A 10,220-nucleotide genomic window follows, 5' to 3' on the forward strand; every position below is an offset into this window, starting at 1 on the left:
TATTAAGGACCCAAGTGATGTTTGTTCCTGCATCTGAACTGCCTAATTGCAGCCAATTAGAAATTTTGCATTGAATGTTACATATTTGGGTTAAGGGCTATAATCCCTGTCCCGACAATTTTGAAGATAGAACTTAAGAAAAGTTATTGACTGGCTAAAAGAAAAATATAAATTGAGGAATATAGGCAATGTAATCTTTACAGATATACAAAAATGATTTACAAATACATATTTAGACTTATCAACATTTTACTTAATATCAAAAGGTTCTTACAAATTATTCATAATATTATTCTTCATATATATACACATTATTTAGTAAACAGTACTGTTTCAACAATTTAAACAAATACATAGTTACAAATCAAATGTTGCTGTATTATGGCAAACACTTGGTGTTCCATCAGTACTTTAACTGAACTGGAACCTCAGATCAACCCATAAAGAAATGGAGTCTAGTAACTTCCCACTCGCCTGCCTCTTGGAACAACTGGGCCATGATTTTACCAGTTACCAGTAAGTGTTCTTTTAGACCATCATGTTGGTCAGAAATGTAATCAAACAAATCAAGACTGTCCGTAACTGGAATGTCGGACCAGTTTCAATACATAGGCCACACTTTTTTTATCCAACTCCTTCCAAATGATGGGTAGTGACATGGACATTCCTCAATCCAACTTCTGCCGTGACTTCATTCATTCCTTTAGTCAAATACGGACAGTGTGAGCTGTTGAGATAGACTCCTGTGACATCACATTTTATTGTGAAGAATGTCCAGCATAGATGGCTTGTCATCTAATGTAGCTAATATGTCCGCCCGGTTAGCTCAATCGGTAGAGTGTTGGACTCTGAATTGGACAACCCCGGTTCGATTCCCGGGCGGACCAGGTCACCTCTGTTGTGATTGGTTATGAAATCCTTTCTACGACCATTCGCACTGTACCACTGCCCCTGGCATGTACAGAAGTTGTCAGTTCCTTGCAGAGGTGAAGGCACCTAGTACTGGTTCTGCCCAGGATAGGTGTGCGGTGGTTGAACTGTCACTCTGGGACCCTTCAATGTGCTCACGCCGGGACCCGGAGTATAAACTACTAAACCACCACCTAGCAGCCTGCTCTGAAGCTTGTCCATAGCCCCATATGTGTGGCCAGTCATCCATTATCCCCATTTTAATGATAATCTGAAAATAATCCCAAGCACATTTATATGCATATTTATTATATCATATCCGCTTCTATACACTTATCTTCTCTAGGATGTTCAAACAGGCTTGATGTGACAATACAAAATGTGAAGACAAATAAACAGTGAGATACTACAAGTATATTGAATTTTCTGTCTGATTTAAAATGATTTGTAATATAAACAGGACAGGTGAAACTTCCTATTCGACAAATATCTTTCTTTATTGTCATTTCCAAGCATTTTTTATGATTAGATTATTTAATATTTCACAACTTAAATACAATCAGGAAGTCATACGATTAACCATCTATATATATTATCATATATATATATATTTAATATATAAAAATAAGTCATTATACAATTGATATACACAAATTAAAAAGGTATTTATACTTCTGAAACACTGTTGCACAAGCCACTGGGCACAAAGAGGTTGATGAAGGTTTTCCTGATGCCCTTTGAGGTTTCCCCACAATAATGAGAAAGACGACCTCTGAGAGAGATGGTGGTTATTTCCTGAAACATGAATATTTATACATGTTGTATATAATTTTCAAAAAAGGACACTTGACAATATACAGAATGCTGTACATAAAATTTATAAGTCCTATAAATAAATGCTTTGGAAAAATCCCAGAACGTATAAACAGCAAAACCCAAAACCTCTTGATTTTGTTCTCAATTGGCCTCTTCCAACAGAGGAAGTAATTTTTTATTTTTTTTTCAAGAATCCATGAAAACCAGTGATATAAAATTGCTGACAAAAAATTAGATCATGCATTTTTCTTTAACCGTTTGTAATAGTTTAACCCACAAAACATTGGCTTTCAAACGAAAATATGCAAATCTGCGATATGATCTATGTCAGCAGTCTTTTATCATTGGTTTGCAGATACTTGCCCAAAAATTTGCTCTTTCCAAGACAAAAAAATAAAAAAAGTTGTAAAAACGGTAAATTTGTGAGAGTGCAGCTTTAATAATAATTAATATATTCTTGTAATGAAGCTGTTATGTGCTAAAAATAGAACCCAATGAAAAATAAGCATATCCTTATAATCCTAGCTTTATATGAATCATCATACAATTTACTGAATCAAATAGACATATAGGCAAATGACTGAAAAGCTTCCATAGTTAAAGCTGCACTCTCACAGATTAAACATTTTGACAACTTTTTAATTTTTGTCTTGGAACAAGCCAATTTTTGCTACAATCCATGGAGACCAGTTATATAAGACTGCTGACAAAAAATTAGATCGCTGATTTTTATATTTAAGTTCATAAATTGATGTTCTATGCATTTTTCTTAAACCGTTAGTAATTTTTTTGATATTTAAATGGAAACTATGAATACTTTTTTTTGGCCTAAGCAACAATTTTTTGTGTGAAGCCAGGTGTGCATACTGTGTATTTTTTTACTTAATTACATTGTATTGTCTGCGAATTACCAATATCAAATCCATTGTCCTATTTAACAGGATAATGGTTTTGATATTGGTCCCATGTATTATCATTATAAGAAGTGTAGGAATTTTATTCAAGACCATTTGCAAGATGTGTCATGTTTGGTGTCAATATAATGCTTGAATTATCATATTTTATATTTGTCATTGTTAGATATTTAATTTGTATAAAAAAATGAGAAATAATAAAACCTTTAAAGTTTTTTCCTCAGTTGGTAGGAATTACACCTGTTGTTGTTGTTGGGTTAATAAAAGTCTGCTTGCCTATGGCTCCATTATGGCTTGACCCTGTCACACTCTAGTGTGACTGAAACATATTTGTGAGGCCAAAGGGGGATCCACCTACATTGAATGTCAGTATTTGTTTTAGCTCCACCCCTTTTACTTGACCTGACATCGCCCCTTTCACTGAACCTGACATCTGATTGGCTGAATGAATATGCCTTTTAAAGGTTTCCTTGTGACTGACAGCCCCCACCCCCCACAGAGAAAGACTGGTCATTTGAGACAATCACAATCATATTTTGAAAAGGGGGCTATATGCATGACTATGAATTGGCTTGTAATTGATTTAAGATAATGATCATTATCTGCAGTTATGCACTTAAATTCATAAAAAATTCATGTTCCTTATACTATGAAAATTTTGGAAGAAATACATGACTGTCAATTTAGAATTGAGCTTAATTTCCATGTAAATATCCTTAAATTGTATAACATGTCGAAGGCAAAATGTAGATTTTCACAGATTGATACAATTGCTCAAAGGCAATTGTTCATTTTTTTCAAGATAATGACATTAATAGAAGGTTTCTACTTAAACATTTTTTTTGTCTTCAAGTCTCTTAACATTACCAAATAAAAAGAACTGTCCTCCAGTTTGTATTATGTAGAATAAGATGTAATTTGGAAGTAACTGTAATTTGTTACAAAGATGGTTTATTCAAAACTTAATGAAAATCCCACATTGATTTCGTACATTTATATATATATATATATTAATACATATAGCCCGGAATAGTTGTAGCCCGGAATTATAGCTATTCTGGTTTTCCCAACCTAATCCTACAGTACAAAAAAATTAAACCGTTGTAATATATGTATACACGTTACTTCAGACACAATAGAGTCATTGGACTGTTAAACTCTAAAATATCTTTAAAAATAAAATAGAATACATTTAAACCCATTAAGATTTAATTAATTATTTAAACAGGCCAGTCTGCACTGCTTTTTCAGTAAGGATTTTAGTCAAAATCATATATTCGTAAGAACAAGACAGTACACCAGGTAATTATGACCCCCCCTCCCCCATAAGTATGCATATTATGCATATTTGTATACATGTATTAGCTAGACAATATACAACGATAAGTGTATTGTATATATTAGTGAGCAAATAAATGCATTAAAAAATAAATAAATACAGATTTATACCGGTAAATAGATTTATAAATATAAATATTTTAGGAAAGATAAACATTAGATAAAACATATTATCAAAGCCTTTCTAAATAGCCATATTGTATTGGCTGGTGGGGTTACTCAAAATTACCGTACATGGTCCGCTTACAACCAATTAAATATTTTCAATTATAAGCTCTGAGAATGATTCATACAATCTTTGATATGATGTCAGTTTTTTTTACATGGCATGGCTTGACTTGATCAATATAAATTTTATATTATATGACTTGCACCATTCACATGACTTTTCATATATATTCTTTAAGTTTTGTGTGATAATAGATCTTTGATCTAAATTTGTGATTCAAAACTTAAAGATACATATATATATATTTACTGCTTTGGAATCACACTTTACACACAAGACATGTTAAAATGGATTATTATACTCACTGTTTTTTAATTTAAGTTTATTCATCAAACTCTGTCACTCTAGCTGTCTCTGTATTATCAGCATCACACATCAACTAAAAAAATAAATAATAAGAATTATAACAAGAAAGGTTCAAGTAGTTAAAAATATATGGGCTGTCATTGGACATAATATAACAATTTACCATGATTCCATGAAATATTTTTACAAACTAGCAAAACCGAACTCTTTAGTATTTTTTTTTTACATCTTTGTGAGATTTTGCATAAAGCATCTATCTAATTCTTTGTTAATTTACCACATTAAAATTAAAATATATTGATTAACTGTACTTTTATTTATTTTATAAATATCTTTACTTATATGTTGTGAACCAGTCAATTGTAACCACGGCGCCCCCAGGTCCGGGGAATAGCGGGGACTTTGACTTTCGGTCCAGCCAACCCTGGGTCTAATCCCCCTCCCCTGCGGGGACGAACTGATGGTAAAACCCCCGCCAAATGCCCCCGCACATCAGAGACTCTATATAAGGCCCAATCTCGGCTAAATTTGGCTCAAAGACAAAACCACCGCGGTCACCCGGCCCTGCGTGGCCACATAGAAAGTAAAAACACGGCCCATTTCCCCGACTATTCCCGGTATACCCCCGGACCGGGGGGGGGGCGTGGTTACAATTGACTGGTGCATTGGTTATAATAACTGAGAGGCCTCAAAGATGCTCACATGACTGTGACATTTTGACCTTTTAGCAGATTAGAACAAAGAAAGGATTTTTAAGAAATAATTACTCAATGAAACAGAGTGAAACTTTATTCAGGGGCTATACACCGTATGATGAAATAGCGAAAGAAGAGAAAATTGCCGAAAACTGACATGAACTTGGTATCAATGTGTACAATGCATTGAAACTAACTAACTGAAGTACCACATAGTAAAAAAATACAATTAATTGATTTTTCACATTTTTTTTTCCATTAAATTATCGATGTTATCACTTAATGTTACCAAGCTAGGTATATATTAAATTAAATAGACAAGTGTAAACTTTCGTAGCAGTGGATACAACACTCGGGGCTTTTTCTGTCCATTTTGGGAAAAAGACCCTATACATTTTGGGAAATTTTGCGTCGTGAAAATGCCGAAATTTCACAGTTAAAAGAAAAAGCTGTCTAGTCTCCTGCGAATTAGGAAATGATTTAATATAAGTTTATTTTCCCTTTAAAAGACCCACAATTGCTGAAATATCAATCCTTGGGATATTGCAATAAATCATGACATAATATTTCATATTTTAGATTTCTGATTGTGATGAAAATCAATGATTTCTGAGTTCAATTACCAAAAAAACTTCACATCACATAATTTAATAGGATGTTGAAAATGAACCAGTACAGGTGAATTTCTAAAAAAAAATAAAAAAAAAAAAAAAAAAATGTTTTTTTGGATTGGGATTTTTTTCTGAAGTTTGGGAAAAATATATTATATTTTGCTTTGGGAATGGGTCCGATAGTCGGACCCGTGGGTATTATTGAAAAAGCCCTGACACTGGACTGCAATTTTTGCGACCACAGTTTGAACCCGGTCTCTGTTATTTTTTCTTTACATTTTGATATTTTTTTTAACAATTATGATATCAAAAGGATAAACATTTTATTGAATAATTGTCCTGTATACTGGGACTGACCCTACTGTTTGTATAGTCCATTGGTTCAAGAAAATAGATTAAAAAAAAGAAAAAATAATTGTAAAGTGTGTGTTTAAGGTAGCACTACCCTAATGAAAACCTCCACTTAAAATGCTTCATTTTAATGCTTTATCCTTTATTGTTAAGCACATACCTACGCATCTTTTGTGGGTTCATGTGAGCAGTTCAACTTCAAAGCAACCCTAAGCGTCTTTTTATTTTCCATTTCATTAGCTTACATTTTTCAACAGTAGTTTTATTAAAGAATAGTTATTTTCTTACACCGAAGGTAAAACATACTGGGGTTTTTTTGCATAATGTTCCAAAAAGGTTAAAGATATTTCATATTGATAAGGAACAGGTCATGAGTATTTTTTGAACTTGTTGATATCGCTGTAAAATGACATTCACAAGGACCCATTTTTTATGCTGTCAAAACATTGTGTTAAAATTTTAATTACTATTTAAGTACAGTTTGATTATATTTGTTGATTTGACAGTAAAATTCTTCTAAATTTTAAAACCAGGAAATGATACACATAATAATAAGAAATTATCAAGCTGATCATAGTTTGAAATGATGCCCATAAGGGGTATTCTACCTTTAAATATACATGCAGTTTAAAAAACCTTAAAAGCTTAGTAAAGATATTACTTAAACGTTGTTCCTCAATGCTGTTATTACATATGCCTAACAAAAAATAAAACAGCTTTCCTTGTTTTAGGTGCGGGGGATAGCAGAGACTTTGTCTGAAATAGCTCATTTTGAACTAGTTTAATACTCTTTAGTCAACTATATTAAATTATTAAATAAGTAAATTCTTACACAATTTTAATGGGAAATGCGCCATCTCTATCCCCCCTTGCTACAATAATGCACCAGTCAATTGTAACCATGCCCCCCCTCAAGGTTCGGGGAATAGCCGGGACTTTTACTTTCGGTCCAGCCAACCCAGCTAAATCTTAGTAGACCAAAGAATTGTATGTTTACGGATTTTTTTACGTTTTTTGATATGGCAAATCCTTCACGTACAAATTGTTTAGTATCAAAAGTTGGTAGTTATTCCGATCGGGATTCCGGGTTAAAGCATTTAACATCTCAAAAATATCATAAAACAAGAAATATTACCAGATTATGTTATTTTATATCAGTTCCATACATAAAAATGTCATATCCTACAAATAATTATGAGTTTGAAGTGTTTTTTTCATTTCTTGCTGTCAAAACATAGCAATATATACATGAAGGGCACCTGCAAGGCTTCAGGGCACAATTTTTAAACAATCAGAACATTTCGGCCATGGCTGAGTTGTTACGATTGTATTTACGAGGTCTATCTAGAAGCTTGTCAGTGGTGGCCGAGTTATTACGATTGGGTCGAGTTGTTCTGCTTGGCATAATTGTTGTCTGTGTCAGTCAACTTTCGTTTTATTGGAAAGGTAAATAATGTGTTTTAATGCAAAATAACTTTTCACTTACATGGTAAAATATGAATAAAAACCTTTATGATCAATATAAACCATAAAATACTTCACTTAATACAATTTCAATATTTTTCAAAACACCCCCGGTTTTTGCACAAACCTGTTAAGACGTTACTGGCTAAGGTCACAAATCCGAACACTTTCTGATGTTTTTTACAATTATCTTGGAGAGTTTATGTTGTAGTAAGTTAAACTTTCGTATGAAACATCTTTGGTTCATGTGAAAACAGCTGTCAAAGTACAGATTCACGATCTCGTCAATATTATGTCGAAAATCGTTTATTTTATGGACAGTTAATCACCCTTCAAATTACGCTATGGAGGGCACAAATACCGAACACTTGAAAAGCGAAAATACATGGTCATACAATTATAATTAAAAAGTATGCTATATTAAATAAACACTTAGCTGCAAAGTGATTTATTGTTTCCGAGGTTTTTTCAAAACATCTGCTTCAAATGTAAACCGTGATTTCTATTTATAAATATCTTAACTGCAAAACCTAAAGATGTGCGTGCGCCCTCTGATGTCATTCCCCCATGTGCTACATTTTGATCTTTAAGCGTATAAACATTGAATGGCATTTTTTAGAAAAACACTTAACAAAACAAGATGAAACTTCGCAAGTGTGACCAAGGCAAGCCTCTGTATTGATCTAGATCATCGAATAATCGATCACGGTAAACAAACGCGTGTTTTAGCCGGTGTTCGGGATTTGTGCCCTGTTCGGAAATGTACCGTCAACCAGTAAGGATTGGAAGAATGTATTACACGTCTATAATTTTAGACTGGGGGGGGGGGAGCTACAATAATGAGCGATTAGGGATACTTTTTTATTATTTTGACATTTCATGTGTATCCCTGTAACTGCCATAGTCTAAAAATCGTCAAAAGACTCATTGACGGTCATTTAGGTGGACTATGGGGGGGGGGGCATGGCTACAATTGACTGGTGCAACCACTGGGACACCATTTTTTATTATTTTGATATTTCTTAAAATACTCGTTGACGGCTATTTAGGCAGAGTATCCCCACTCCCTGTCGAAGTGTGGATAAGAAGAGGCCTGTTTCAAGTGAACGTTCTTTACGAGATGTCCTACTTCTTGACTGTCTATATATTAAAAAATCAAGACAAAAAAATAAATGGAAAAAATAAATGACTTACCAATGGGTGTTTGAGATATCAATTTGGCACCACTATAGTGCCATTCATCGCTCTTCAAAGCTCCATAAAACAAAATCATTCGTCTAACACTTCCCCGACATCTTAACGCAGATGGTATTGATTACTGTGACATGTTTGTGTTAAACCGGTTTGAACGTACATTCACTCGAGTAATAAAGATGCACTCTTAAGTACTCCCAGATAAGGTTTACCACAATTAATAATTTTGTTTCAATATTCCTAAAAGGATGAATAAATGTCGAAAACAATGGTTCTTATAAAGGATATCGAGTTAAATTTGAAAGAAATGAGCATTACACACGGTATTTCTACCTTATGAGACTATAGTAGACCACAATAAATATTTTAGCATTTGCCAATCATTTAATATTTTTTTGCGCTTTCTGCTATTAAAAACACGGTTACAATCTTGTTATCAGTAATAAATATTTTCAATAAATGCATTATTTAGTATGTAGTTAAAGGTTTATCAGTCACAATTGATGTTTGTTATATATGTGTATGTATTGATTTTGAATAACAGTGTCACTAAACAAAAAATAATTAAACAAATTTACGCAATTTCACAACCTAAAAGGTTGTCCTGTTTTTTCCAGTTCTTCTGGATTACCCTGTATCCCCTACCTCGAAACGAAAAGTTAACTTGGACGACATCGGTACGTTGTGGTTTGGGGGGGGGGGGGTCACCCCCCCCCCCTCCTTCTGGCCACTAGTGCAATTGCAAAATTAATTTTGATGCGTGAGGGATATACTTAAGCGACGATGTTAACCATTGCTTCAATATTTATGCATGCATATGTACTTGTTGGCATTTTGGGTGCCTCATTTCTACCTCAAAAATGCTCAACCAGGTATGAGTTTATTGTATAAGTTATAGCTCGTAGTTTGTAAAATGTGGTTCTTTAGCAGATTTGTTTTAAATACGAAATAAAAGATGTTGCTTCCAAGGTATGCATGATCAAAATATTCATAAATTATGTATGAGTCCCTTTTGCTGAGTGGTTATGCTATTTATTTGTCCTTGACGTAACAAGCGTAGGTTCACCCCTGATTAAAACAAGACTTTATTTTCATACTTTCATTGTATTTTGTTCTGCAATTTCAGTATCAAAGAGTTAACTAATTATTTCAGACACATTACCTGGAAAATGATTATTTGGTGCCAATGAGGTACGAGTCCCTTTAAGAATGACAAAGTGTTTTTACAATCAGCTAGATAACAAGTTCAATTTTTTCCACATGTTCAAGATGATATACAAGTAATCATCATATGTGTATTTTTGCTTCACTGCTATCTTGTAGGATGACTGGCTTATATACTACTACCGGGTATGTAGTAAAGTGACACCATGGCATTAATTACCAATAGCGT

General features: G+C 33.4%; 1 long non-coding RNA gene across 2 annotated transcripts; it reads right to left on the bottom strand.

The window, feature by feature from the left end:
- Positions 1 to 847: 847 nt before the first annotated feature.
- On the bottom strand, positions 848 to 8,908 carry LOC128208095 (uncharacterized). 2 transcript variants are annotated; one of them, XR_008256842.1, is made up of 4 exons: positions 8,828 to 8,908; positions 4,512 to 4,585; positions 1,582 to 1,704; positions 848 to 1,180 (listed from the first exon to the last, which is right to left on the bottom strand). It is a non-coding gene; the product is annotated as an uncharacterized LOC128208095 (long non-coding RNA). The 2 variants fall into 2 exon arrangements; XR_008256841.1 differs by lacking the exon at positions 8,828 to 8,908 and having other exon boundaries at positions 4,512 to 4,641.
- Between the last annotated feature and the right edge of the window lie 1,312 nt (positions 8,909 to 10,220).

This window comes from Mya arenaria, chromosome 11 (genome assembly GCF_026914265.1).
Source record: "Mya arenaria isolate MELC-2E11 chromosome 11, ASM2691426v1".
In the NCBI taxonomy this organism is placed as follows: domain Eukaryota; kingdom Metazoa; phylum Mollusca; class Bivalvia; order Myida; family Myidae; genus Mya; species Mya arenaria.